A 14,096-nucleotide genomic window follows, 5' to 3' on the forward strand; every position below is an offset into this window, starting at 1 on the left:
GCAAATATTTATTGATTTTTTTTTCAGATTACCAGTTTAATTTCAAACATATTAGTGCTTATATAAGGAAACCCTGGTGGTGTAGTGGTTAAGAGGCATGGTTGCTAAACAAAAGGTTGGCAGCTTGAATCCACCAGCTGGTCTTTGGAAGCCCTATGGGGCAGTTGTACTCTGTCCTATGGAGTCTCTATGAGTTGGAATAGGCTTGAGGGCAAGTTTTTTTTCTTACTATATAACATGTGCATTTGTGTATATGTGTGTATCCCATCTATTACAAAAGTACTAAGGCTATGTCTATACACATAAATTTAAAAAAATTGTGTCAGGACCACATTTCATACAAGTAACAGTTATTTTAGGAAAATGACCAATGCTTAAGGAAGAAAACATAGTATTGAGGAAGACAGTTCACTGTCTTCCAATAATTAAAAAATTGACATGTGAAGGAGATATTAGATGGATTTTATAGAGATACTAAGCAAACATTGATGCCAATTCATGAAAGCCAATACTAAGCAAATTTAATTTGAATAAATGAAGAGATTTTAACAATTAAAACCTTCTAAAATGTAAAAGTTGTTAAATAGTGAGATTCTCATTACTTAAAACGCTGGAAAAAAAAAAGGTTGGTAATCCTCTTTCGGAACCCTGGTGGCAAACTGTTTAAGAGCTTGGACTTGAGCCAAAAATTCATCAGTTGAAATTACCAGTTGCTCCTTAGAAACCCAATTGGGCAGTTTTGCTCTGTCCCAAAGGGTATTTACGGGTCCAAATCGACTTGACAGCAACATGTTTGGTTTGGTTTTGGTTAACCTTCTTTCCTGTTTAAAGGAATTCTTGAACTGAATAAGAGATTTACTTACATGAACTATAATGTTGCTTGCTGTTTTGAAATGCTATACAGTTCTATATTCAGTTGAGGGGTCAAGTGCCCAAGTTATTTTAATATGATAGATACAACAAACTGATTTTTTAAAGTGTTCTTCCTTGCTCAAGTGTTGTGAATTTTGGTATGCCATTAATTTACAATAATTGAAGCAATCCAAGATACTTGGTAATTTATGACCTAGGTTAATAAGTTTTCTAAAAGTTGCCACCTTTGATTGTGGACAATAATTTCTTATTTAATACCTAATAAAACAGAATAATAAAGAGGCAAAGGGATTAATTTATAGTAAATCTCAAGGAAAATCCATCTCTCTGACAGGAAGAAATAAGCTTCCCTAACTATGTTTCTGGAATAATTGAATGTGCAAAAGAGGAATCTGGCTCCAGTTTGAAATCTCATCTGTAATCTTCCGTCTCCCAGACATCTCCCATACTGCCTATGATATAGAGACCCCCTGGACCACACAGGGACCTGGTTCATCGTTGGCTCCTCCCAGTTAGTTTTTATCAGGATGGAATGGAATGTACTGCTCTTCACCTGAGAGAGACCTGTGGCTTACTGAGCAGAATAAAGGATTCTCTGCGCAATGAACAGAGCTTCATATGATGTGATGGTTATCTAGATCCCCTCAGCAAATGAGTCATACTATACTTCCATTGACTCTTGGATTATAAGATCGTCATGAGTCAAAATCGACTTGACAGCAATGGGTTTTCTTGGATTATGACTAATGACCAAGTTGTTTGGTTTGGCCACTGGCAAACCCTGGATTGGTCTGTGGGGGCAAGATATTTGGGGAAGAAAAAAAAAGAAAAGAAAAATTGACACTCCTCCTAATAAGCTTTTTGTTACTTGTATGGATGCTCACCAGAAAGACTATAGTAGAAGAACATAAACAACAAGCAAGCTGTGCTTGCCACTTGAAGCCAGAGACTCTTCACTACTGTGCTGTTGTTAGGTGCCATTGAGTTGGTCTCAACTCACAGTGGCCCAATCGATGTATAACAGAAAGACATACTGCCTGATCCTGCACCATCCTCATGAGCATTGCTGTATTTGAGCCCATCGTTGCAGTCCCTGTGTCAATCCATTTCATTGAAGCTCTTCTTTTTCCGCTTACTGTCTACTTTGCCAAGCATTATGTCCTTCTCCAGGGACTGTGCCCTTCTGATGACATGTCCAAAGTACATGAGACAAAATAAATTCTCCCTTCTATGGAGCATTTTGGCAGTATTTGTTCCAAGACAGATTTGTTTATTCTTGCAGTCCATGGTATATCCAATATTCTTTTCCAATATCATAATTCAAAGGCATTAATTCTTCTTTGATCTTCCTTGTTCATTGTCCACCTCTCACTTGCACATCAGGCAATTGAAAATACCATGGCTTGGGTCAGGTGCACCTTCGTCCTCAAAGTGACATCTTTGGTTTTTAACACTTTAAAGAGGTCTTTTGCAGCAGATTTGCCCAAAGTAATACATTCTTTGATTTCTTGACTGCTACTTCTTTTTTTACTTCCATGGTCATTGATTGCGGATACAAGTAAATGAAATCCTTGACAACTTCAACCTTTTCTCTGTTTATCATGATGCTGCTTATAGGTCCAGTTGTGAGAATTTTTCTTTTCTTTATGTTGAGGTATAATCCATACTGAAGCCTATAGTCTTTGATCTTCATCAGTAAGTGCTTCCAGTCCTCTTCGCTTTAAGTGAGCAAGGTTATGTCATCTGCATATCACAGGTCGTTAATGAGTCTTCCTCTAATCATAATTCTGCATTCTTCTTCACATAGTTCAGCTTCTTGGGTTGTTTGCTAAACATGCAGATTGAATACATATGGTGAAATGATACCACACGGACGCATGCCTTTCCTGATTTTAAACCATGCAGTATCCGCTTGTTCTGTTTGAATGACCGCCTCTTGGTTTTTGTACAGGTTCCGTGAGTACAATTAAGAGTTCTGGAATCCCCATTCTTTTCAATGTTATCTACAATTTGTTATGATCCACACAGTGGAATGCCTTTGCATAGTCAATAAAACACAGGTAAACATCTTTCTGGTATTCTCTGCTTTCAGCCAAGAGTCATCTGACATCAGCAATGATATTCCTCATTCTATGTCCTTTTCTGAATTTGGTTTGACTTTCCGGCAATTCCCTGCCAATGTATTTCTGCAACTGTTTTGAATTATCTTCAGCAAAATTTTACTTGAGTGTAATATTAATGATATGGTTTGTTAATTTCTGGATTCTGTTGGATCACTTCTCTTTGAAATGAATATAGATATGGATATCTTCCAGTAGTTTAGCCACATAGCTGTCTCCCAAATTTCTTGGCTTAGACAAGTGCTCACTTCCAGCATTGCATCCGTTTGTCAAAACATCTCAATTGGTATTCTGCCAATTCCTGGAGGCTTGTTTTTCACAAATGCCTTCAGTGCAGCTTGGACTTCTTTCTACAATACCAACAGTTTTTAATCATACGCTACCTCCTGAGATGGTTGAACATCGACACATTCTTTTTGGTAAAGTGACTCATTGTATTCCTTCGATCTTCTTTTGATGCTTCTTGTGTTGGTCACTGTTTTGTCAATAGAATTCTTCAATATTTCTCTCAAGGCTTGGATTTTTTTCTTTACTTCTTTCAGTTTGAGAAATGCAGAGAGCGTTCTTACCTTTTGGTTTTCTAACTACATGTCTTTGCATATTTCATTATAATGCTCTACTATTTTTTTCTCAAGCTGATGTTTAAATCTTCTGTTCGACTCTTTTACTTCATTATTTCTTCCATTCACCTTAGCTACTCTGCATTTAAGAGCAAGTTTCAGAGACTCTTTTGACATCCATTTTGGTCTTTTATTTCTTTCCCATCTTTTTAGTGGCCTTTTGCTTTCTTTACATATGATGCCCTTGATATCATCCTACAACTCATCTGGTCTTCAGTCATTAGTTATCAGCCCATCGTACCTGTTCCTGGTGTCTAAAGGTGGACTATTTTCAAGGTCATACTTTGGCTCTTCTGGACTTGTTTTACTTTTCTTCAGCTTCAACTCCAACTTGTATATGAACTCTATTCTAGAGCAAGCACTTCTGAAACTGATTGCCTCCTGAGTCCAAGAAAGGATGGCCCATGTGAAGGCAGACACCATCTTTGACTGGGCCTGCACGTATGGATATGCCAAAACAGCATAGAAAAGCTGTCCTACCTGGCAGAATCTAGCCAAATCTAAAAATACTGCCCAAGGACTTACCCTTCAAGCCACTTCAGTGCCTTATTGACAGAGAGATGAGCTTCTTGTCCCATCCAGTGGGTGCTGTGGAATCATGAATGCAATTGACACTTTTCCAGGGTTTGGTTATCTGACCCATGCATTCTACTGACTCAAGTCACACTATCTTAGAACCTACAAGACCACATTTGCTTCCTGTTGGGCTCCATGACCACATTGTATCTGCTTATGACCCTGGCTTTGTGACCTAAGCCACACATGAATGGATCCAATCTTGGGACATATGATGGATTGTCCATTCCCGTAACACCTGTGAATTAAAACAAAACAAAACAAAAAAGTATAGTGTCTGTCTTTAAGGTGCTTATATTGTGTATTGTCTGTTGTCAACTTGATATCAATATCATTGCCTTCTCAAGCCTTCAAGAAGGGATGACAGGGACTATATTTGTCAGAATCAACTTCATCATGTGGTACCAGGTTAGATTTTATAAATGAGAGGTACTTGTAGAAGATTTGGAAGAACAAGAGAGTAGATCATTATTCTCCATAGGTAGTTGCAGCCATACATGCAGCCAGATACAAGATTCAAAGCAGATTCCAGAAGAGCTCATGCATTGATTTTCTTTTTTTTTTGTAATCCTAGAGTTTGTGGCCTTTGGGTCTTTGGTTTTTCTGTACATCTGTGTGCACTGTTTGACCTTGAGCTTTTCAGAATTGTAAATTGAAAGAAAACTTTAATAAAATTTTTCCTTCTTGGGAAAGCACTACATTTCCACAGTGTTACCTTCTCTCATTAATAAAAATGCAAGTTCAAGGACCACTTGGCCTACATGTTTTCTGTTTTGTTTGACCTTATTCTGAATGTTGTGAGAGAATCTCTTCAGGAGAATTGTGACAGCATGTAAATCTGGACAGTATTTAATGACCTTTCCTGTGACTTGTCCAGGGAGCAATATAGAGGGAGTCTGAAAAAAAAAAAGGAATCGTACGCTTGCCTGAAGACATCTTTTGTACTTACACAAGAGCCAGTAAATCTTGTTTTTCCTGAAAGATGTGATACATATATGCAGGTAGCTAGTGAAGTGGTCAAAGCTTGTTTTGAACTGAATCCTCCATTATCAGTAGATGCCCTAGGAATAGATGCACTCTGGAATATAGAGCATACCTTCTCAGGGATAAACTCTGTTTAAATCTAATACACACACCACCCCAGCCAATCCTAAATAATCTCTCATCTTTGTTCAGTGAAAAGCTGCATTTCCCTGTTTACACAGACTTTTCCCCTAGTCATGAAAGAATTTTGATAAATTTTGGAAAAATTCAGCTTTTTGTTTTATTTATTACAGTGAATTGAAATTTCCTCTAACATTATCCATATGTGGCATTCTGTCTTTTGCTGCTTCTAGTACATAAGGAAGAAAAAAAGAGTAAAGTAACACTAATGTAAAAGTGGAATTTCCTTTACTACGGCCTCATCTCAGTTGCACTCAGTTATCCTATTCTAGCCACAGGGAAAAAAGCTGCCCTCCACTCCCCCATGAGGAGAGGCACCAGGTTCTGAAACAGGGAGGCATCCCCACTTGGTGGCCAAAGAATTTGACATGTTACAATCTCAGGTGCCAAAGATACTTTTGGAATTCTGGTTTGTAATAACTGAATGATTGCCAGGATAGGCCACCTGGCAGACTGGGAAATATTCTGCCATGGGAAATATTCCTATCATGGATTCAAATTATGCCTGGTTGAAATGCTGAGCTGGGTTTTCTTATTTAACATTGACCCTGGAAACTCATATTTTGCACCTCACAGGAGACGCTTTTACCATCTACTGGACTTGGTGCTTTCTAAGCTTCAAATTGCTCAAATTGACAGAGCTCCTGTCAAGGAAAAGACCCAGCCCTCTTAACCTTCAGGCTCTAGCACTTTTTCTCCCCTCTTCCAGTCTTCCCCAACCTCCTCCTTTTGCTCTTATTGCTCCATGTCCCCCAAAATTAAAGCTCTTATTTCACTTCTTAAATTACCTATCAGAAAGGGCTAGGCTGACCCTTCTAATGGAAGCCCCAATCCTTAGACACACAAAATATTACCTAGACTCCCTGAGGATGTGAAAGTATTGCTCTTTAAAATCATAAATTTCCTTCCAGACAGATCACTGTCAAAGACCAATCAAAGAATGGCAAAAGCAGCCAAAATATAAAAACCCAGTTGAGTTTTTATGCAATAGCGTCCTCTGGTTTCTCTAATCCATGCTTCATGAGCAAAATGATCCTTCTGGCCTATCTCCTTCTATTCAGAATCTTAGAAAAGACAATTTGATAGCTTCTAAAAGATTTTATAAAGTGCTAACTCTATAAAGCGCTTACTTTCTTGAAATAAAAATAAGTCTTCACTCCTGTACATGAATGAAAAATACTTATTTAAACTGTCAGTTATTCTGAGTTTTTAGAAATACTTCAATTGCTTTATGTTTCAAATGAGATAAAGATATTTAAAAAATCTTTTCAAAAGTGCATTTTTACAAACAAATTACCCATATAGGCTTTCAGGAATGCTTATCTGGATTTAAATTAAATTAGAAGACCAGAGAGATAAAGGCCATTGAGTCATGCAGTGAACCACAGTGAAAATTTATAATTTAATTAAGTAGTACATGAGTCTTTTATAAAATGATCCTTTCCTTTTAAACATAAAAATTCAAAGAAGAGAGATTCAAATTTTGCTCAATAAAATAACTCATGAATATGTTGAGTTTTCTGTTTTTCCTTTGCTTGATGTTATTTCTTTTTGGTAATAAATCAATTTATTTGAAAGTAAAAACTTAAAGGGACACTGGCAGCACAGTGGTTAAGTGTCTGGCTGCTAAGTAAAAGGGCGGAAGTTCAAATCCACCAGCTGCTTCTTGGAAACTCTATAGGGCAGTTCTGCTTTGCCATAAGGTCCTTGTGAGTCGGAATCTACCCCATGGCAATGGGTTTGGTGGGTTTTCTTTATAGTTTTTACCCACTGTGATCTATCAGGGATAAGAGGCACTGAGGATTTTTCATTTGCCTTGGCTCTCTGAAATCTGGGTATGCAGGCCATCCTGGGTTATGAACAAGATCTATTATTAAGTCTGTCTTTAAGTTGAAATTGTAGGTAAGTCAGAACAGGTACATACGGCTTTTATTCATCACTCAAATGTTCGTCTTAGTATATAGTATATATTTTGCTTTTCAATGCATATTAAGAACAGGGCCCTGGTGGCACAGTGGTTAAGCATTTGGCTGCTAACCAAAAGGTCAGCAGTTCGAATCCACCAGCTGCTCCTTGGAAACCGTATGGGACAGTTCTACTCTGTCCTATAGGGTCACTATGAGTCAGAGTCGACTCAATGGCAATTTTTTTTTTTAATGCATATTAAAACCTTAAAAAAATGCTTCCAAGCTGTTCAATGTTTTCATGAGCATCAAAAAGTAGTGCATGTGTTCGTTAGTATGAACCATTGTAGTTTTTATGGTAATTTTTTTTTTAAGTATTATTGTGGTCAACTGTTTTAATATTCTGAAAACAATAAAAGCAACAACATAAAAAGGAAATATTGTATTCTTGTAAGTTTCCTTTTTGTTTGGAAAGCATGCAAACAATGCATATATACTATTTTAAATTACCATACACATTAGATTTATTACTGATAATCTGTTCTTTATACATAATTATACCCTATTAATTCCCCCTTTATAAAAAGCTTCTGTCGGTGGATACAAAACAAAACTAAGCAAGGCACACTAATGTGAATTGCAAATAATTCCAATAATAAGAATTTCGAGTTTCTAGACTTTAACTCAATAAAGAATACCAATGGTACAAAGCCTTTGCAAATAAATAAGATTATATATTTCCTCTTTAATATAGGTGATGTGTTTTAAACATTTATACTAGATAATCAAATGATCTCTAGTGTTATGTTATCCTACTCAAGAGAAAAAAACTGTTTTTAAAGCCAAACAAATAAAACCAAAAGCTAAATGGAGAAAACATCAGACCTATCACTACAGCAGGAGTGAGGGAAATCAGTTGCAGATACAGCTCAAGTGTTTATGACCAAAGAATAATTACCTATATTAAAAAAAAAAAAAAAACAGAAGAAAGAATAATGGTTGTTTCATATAAGTAAGGTAGATAAAATACTAGCTAAAGGCTGGAATGTAATCGCAAGTCTTTATAGCAGTGCATTCTTAAGTACCAGTTGTCCGTACATCAGATGCTAGAAATGACTGATTGGAGGTGTGTTTTTGAATCTCCAGAAGGAAATAGCTGGTTGCAAGTCACACTCATGATAGTTAATATCAATATCTCATCTATAGCATGTAGTCTGCAAGTGCCAATACCTATTTTTTGTGATTGTGTTTGTGTATTATTATATACGTATGTATATGTATGTAGATAGAGTGATAGAATATACAAATATATGAATGTGTATCACATTTTTGCAAATTTAATAAACTCATATGTGAGTATAACTCTGAATGTCCTTTGAGACTATTAGGACTAACATCATGTCCTTTATTTCATTGTACACCAACCAATTCAGGAATCTCATGTTATTTATCATCATTAAAACTCTGATCACCTGAAGGATCTGTGTGTCCCCTTTTCTGTCAGCTACTCCTCTTCCTCCTTAAGTTTGAAATCTTTCTATTATGTCTTCTGGAAATTATGGCTGATCATCAGCAAACACATTATATTCTAGACTTCTTCTCTGAACATTTCCTTCACCTTCTTACTGGAACTGAAATCTGGGTCTCCTTGAGGACTCCGCTTCCCCTGCAGTCTTCTCAAGTGGTGATTGTTTTCTTTCTCGTTTCCTTTAAACTAAAGGCTCTTGAGATGCAAGTGCTGGTGACATTCATGCTTCTCATGTCGGTTTTGGAATATTCTTACTCTCTGTTTTCCAAACTCCCCCAATTATAAATCTCATGACATCAAAAGACGCCACTCACTACTCATTATTTTTGTTGTCTCACACACATAAATACTTACGTGAGACAGCAAAAATACTTCTGTGTATGAAACTCTGAGTGTTCCTGGAGAGATCCCTGGCCCTCTGCCCCTCCCCACTTTATCTATGACCTTACCATCATCACCTATCAGCTCATTCTCCATCATTTGTAGATTTTGACACCTGGCTTACTATCATGAAGTCTAATGTTATTATCACTCTACACTAGTCTTGGTTATTTCAACATCCATGGAGATAATTCATCTAATGACTTTGCCACTCGGTTCCTTGACCTCCACCTCTCAAATGGTCATATTTTTCACTCTATCTCAGTTTTTTATTCATGCTAACAATCCTATGCCTTTTCATTACCAACATCTTCATCACTCATAATCTCAATTTCAAGCATTCTACTCTGCAACAACAATTTCCCACCTTGTCTTTCCAATTCAACTTGTGATCTTTCTAGTTCCACCCAACTGTAATCATTAATCCACCACACCATTACTTCTCTTCGTTATTTTAGGACACTGTGTCACTGGGTGAAAACCTCAGGTTTTGTTTGGCGTGACTTGTTATAGCCAATAAAAAGAGGCTGAGGTGAGAGATCAGAAAGACATCTTTATTTTGTTGTACAAGGAAAGGAGCAATTGGGGCTGCTACCTCCAAGACCTCTTGCAGGCAACTTTGGGAGGTGGGCTTTTACTGAGAGCAGACAAGGAAATGTAAATTCATCATGAATATTCAGGATTGACCTTTGTGCAGTCACTCAGGGCTTGGGGGTGATGATGCATTTTCTCTAGACAGGGGTTTGATTCTCCGGTGGGTTGCTTATGTGTATTTTGCACTTAATGAGCTAATAGGTCACTTAAAGTGTTGACATAGCATAGGAAGTCTGCTAAGACTGGTTGGGGCTTACTATGGTTGTTCTGTGTTTATCTTGTCAAGGACAGTTTCTGGCCCACTCTCTAGCTATCATGTCAAAGACAGTTTCAGAAGAATGTGTGGCCTATTTTGCTCCATATAGGAGGATAAGCCAGAGCAGAAGTGCTGAGCTTTCAGGCTGCCTTTATCTCCTTGAAGTGAGGCTGCCTGTCTTAATTGTTTAAATTTCACAATCTCATTGAGACTTACTCTGACAATCCTCTTAAAAATTCCACTATCCACACACTTTGAGTTCCACATCTCTCTTCTCAGTTTTGTACTCAGGTATAGCACCAGTATGGATTTATTGTAAAACTGGTGATGCTTAAGCTTCTGAGTCCCTCATTTGCACTGGCCCCTTCCAAGTTCTTCTAACTAATTTTATGTTTATAATTTTGTATTATTACACTTAAAAAGTGTCTTCAAACTTTACAAGAGTTATAATACCTACAAAATGTGAAAATATATATATTTCTGCCTCCCTTTTTATTTTACATATTTATTTGTCTCTTTTTTTCTCAGTATAATGTAAGCTGTATGAAAGCAGGAATTATTGTCTGTTTGGGTCACTATTATGCCCACAGCCCCAAGACAAGTAACTGGAATACAATAAATAACTTCTTATTGTTAATTAGTCCACCTTTTTCATTCTTACTCACCTTTACCATTATATTCATGCTTCTGATACTTTTATTTATTAAATTAAGAAACAAGTACAACCTTGTTAACATAAGAAGCAAAAGAGGAGGTAAATGCTAAATTCCTAAATTGACAGAAGAGTAAAATTGTAATAAGGCAGAATATATATAGTTTATGGAGAAGATCTGGCAAGAATATAAAAACAGAAGAAGATATAACTATGTTAAAGAGATGAAAAAAATTATACTTAAAAAGTGCAAAGTGAAAGTGTTGTGCAACTGAGTCTTCTTAGTGCAAAGGGAAAGTAGCAACCCAAGCATGGCTGCTTGGCAACGAACCTGAGGAATCTATGTAAGTGGAGTGAGTTCAAGGCAGTTTCATGGAGGACTAAATCATCCTTCATTCTGAATCAATTTTAATTAAAAGAAAGTAGTAAGATATAAAAACCTTGCATACTTCCTGTATTGCTTGATGACACAGTACATGTACTGTAGAACAATTTATGCAAAAGGTGAGAATAAAGATGTCTTTATTTTTTTTTTAGTCTCAATATGTGACAATGGTAGGAGAGTTCTATAAACTTAATACTCATTTTCTTGAGCTTGAAATGGCTTTTACAGTTGTTAAAATGTGCCAAATTGACAAAAGGAAAGCAGGGATTTCTCTAGAAACATACTCCATATGTTTCCTCTATTAATTAGAGAAACCTGGGTCAAATGAGTTCACTGTGGCTTCAAAAGAGTGAGCCTCCTCAATCCAAAACCAAAAAAAAAAAAAAAAAAACCCAGACCCATTGCCTCAAGTCCATTCTGACTTATAGCAATTCTATGAGACAGAGTAGAACCGCAATAGGGTTTCCGAAGAGCAGCTGGTGGATCCAATCTGCTGACCTTTTGATTAGCAACTGAACTCTTAACCATTGCACCACCAGGGCTCCAAATTTATGCAAAAGGTAAGACTATAGGAGAGTCAGTACTTATGAAGAGAGAAATTCTCCAGTCATTAGAATAGAAATGACAGGTATTAAAAAATTAACAAATGTCCACTACAACATAAAAAAAACCTCTGACTAAATGTCTGATTTTTTTAAAAACATCATTTTCCTAGATCATTTCATATTTCTGGTTATGAAAACCACAGGACAGTGATTTTAAATACTTTACTCATTTGAGGAAATCTTAAAGTCAGAACTTTTATTAGCCATTGAAATATGGGAACATTCTTGGACACGGGTGGATGCATCTTGGATATGAGGTGGTATGAGGAACACTGAATAAATGATCTTGAGTGAGGTAAATGTACACGAAAGGAAATGCAAAAGCATATGCCTGGAAATGCAGATTTCCATGAGGACAAAGACAGATTATAATGGTAGTCTTCAAAGTTTGGACAAGATATTAAAGGCTAAGAAGTAAAACTGTGCTTCAAAAAATGAACCCATCAGATGAGTACATGCTACAGTAGACATTAAAGAGAATGAAAGTGGAGAAATCAGTTACAATACTATAAGACTTGATAAGAATGATGAAGTACAGAATGGGAAAGATGGCACTGGGAATAAAGAGAAATTATCTCCACAGTGCTTGGCATGGAATAATTCTCTTCCTGTTTCCTCTCTCTGGAATGCTGTTCACATGGCTGACTCCTTCCCATCAACCATGCTTTATTTCAAATGACATCTCAAATATACGTTTCCTTACAAACTCTCCTTGCGACTTTTATTTCATGGTCCTGTTTAATTAACTTCATAATAGGTACCATATTTGGAAATTATTTAGGTGTGTTTTTCTTTATTGGCTATCACCCCTGCAACCACCCATCAGAATGTAAGTGCCAAGGGGACAGGGTCCTTTCCTGTTGTGTTCACTCCAGATCCACAGTGCATTGAACAGTCTTTGGGATATTTCAGGCACTCCACAAATATACTTCGAAAAAGAAGTAAAAGAATGGACAGCAAGCACTCAATAACTGAATGTTGAATAAATGAAGAAGTCACTGGGATGAGTAAGGTCTCTTGGGCTCATGGGGCTTAGATTATAATAAATTGTGTATGACCTATTCTACAAAAATAGTTGCTACTGCAAGTTTTAAAAAGGAATTTCTATTTTTTTAATGCCTGTTTTATTGATGCTTTTTTTTTTTTTTTGCTGGTGTTTGTTTATACAAATTTCAGTTGTAGAATTTAAAATGGATTATTCTAAAATAAACATCTGGACTATATAGTGACATGGTTGCTTCTGGCTCTGCACATAATCTTAAGCTGCTGCAATACCCAGTTTCTTCATCGATAAGATAGGGATAGTAATATTAACTTCCTCATTTTTTAAAAGTATTAAATGTGGTAACACATGTAAAGAGTTGAGTGCAATGACCGAACCATAGTCATTTTTGATTACAAGTAAGCTACTATTACAAAGAAATCATTGTGCACTGGTTAAAACCAAAACTCAGGAGTGAGAATGCCTGGTTTGGAATCCATTCCCACCACTTCTTATTTCTCCTAGCCTTGTTCTTTGCATCTGTTTTAGGATGCCTTCTCCCTAGACAGCATAGCACAGCGGTTACAAGCACAGCCACTGGAGCCAGACTGTCTGGGTGTGAATTCTGCTCTATTACTTATTAGTTGTGCAACCTTGAGCAAGATATTTAAACCTTGTAAGTGCCAAGGACCAGAGTTCTTTTCCTGTGTGGTTCAGTTTACTATTCTACATAATGTATATAATATTATGTACATTCTACGTAATGTGTATAATAATAGTACTACCCAACAGGATAGTTATGAAGATTAAAGAAGTTTAGTGTTGTAAAGTTCCTGGAAAAATGCTTAGCTATTGATAAGTGTCTTAGTTATCTAGTGCTGCTATAACAGAAATACCACAAATGGGTGTCTTTAATGAGCAGGAATTAATTTTCTCACAGTTTCAGAGGCTAGAAGTCCAAATTAAGGGTGCTGGTGTTAGGTGAAGGCTCTCTTTCCCTCTCTCTGCTCTGGGGGATGGTCCTTGGCAATCACGAGGCATGTATCTTCCCCTTTATTTGTGCTTGCTTGCTTAATCTGCTCTTTTATATCTCAAAAGAGGTTGACTTAAAACATACCCTAGACTAATACTGGCTCATTAAAATAACAAAGAAAACTCATTCCCAAATGGGATTATAACAACAGGTATTAAAAAAAAAAATTGCCATTGAGTCAATTCTGACTCATATGGGCTCTACAGAATAAAGTAGAACTGCCCCACAGGGTTTCCAAGGAGTGGCTAGTGGATTCAAACTGTGGACTTTTTGTTTAGCAGCCTGAGCTCTTAACTGCTGTACCACCGGGGTTCCAACCACAGGTATAGCAGTTAGGATTTATAACACATATCTTTGAGGGACACAATTCAATCCCTAACGGTAAGTGCTATGTGAGTTGTTAAAGAAAATAAAAATAAACAG

Source organism: Loxodonta africana, chromosome 25, assembly GCF_030014295.1.
Source record: "Loxodonta africana isolate mLoxAfr1 chromosome 25, mLoxAfr1.hap2, whole genome shotgun sequence".
Taxonomy (NCBI): Eukaryota; Metazoa; Chordata; class Mammalia; order Proboscidea; family Elephantidae; genus Loxodonta; species Loxodonta africana.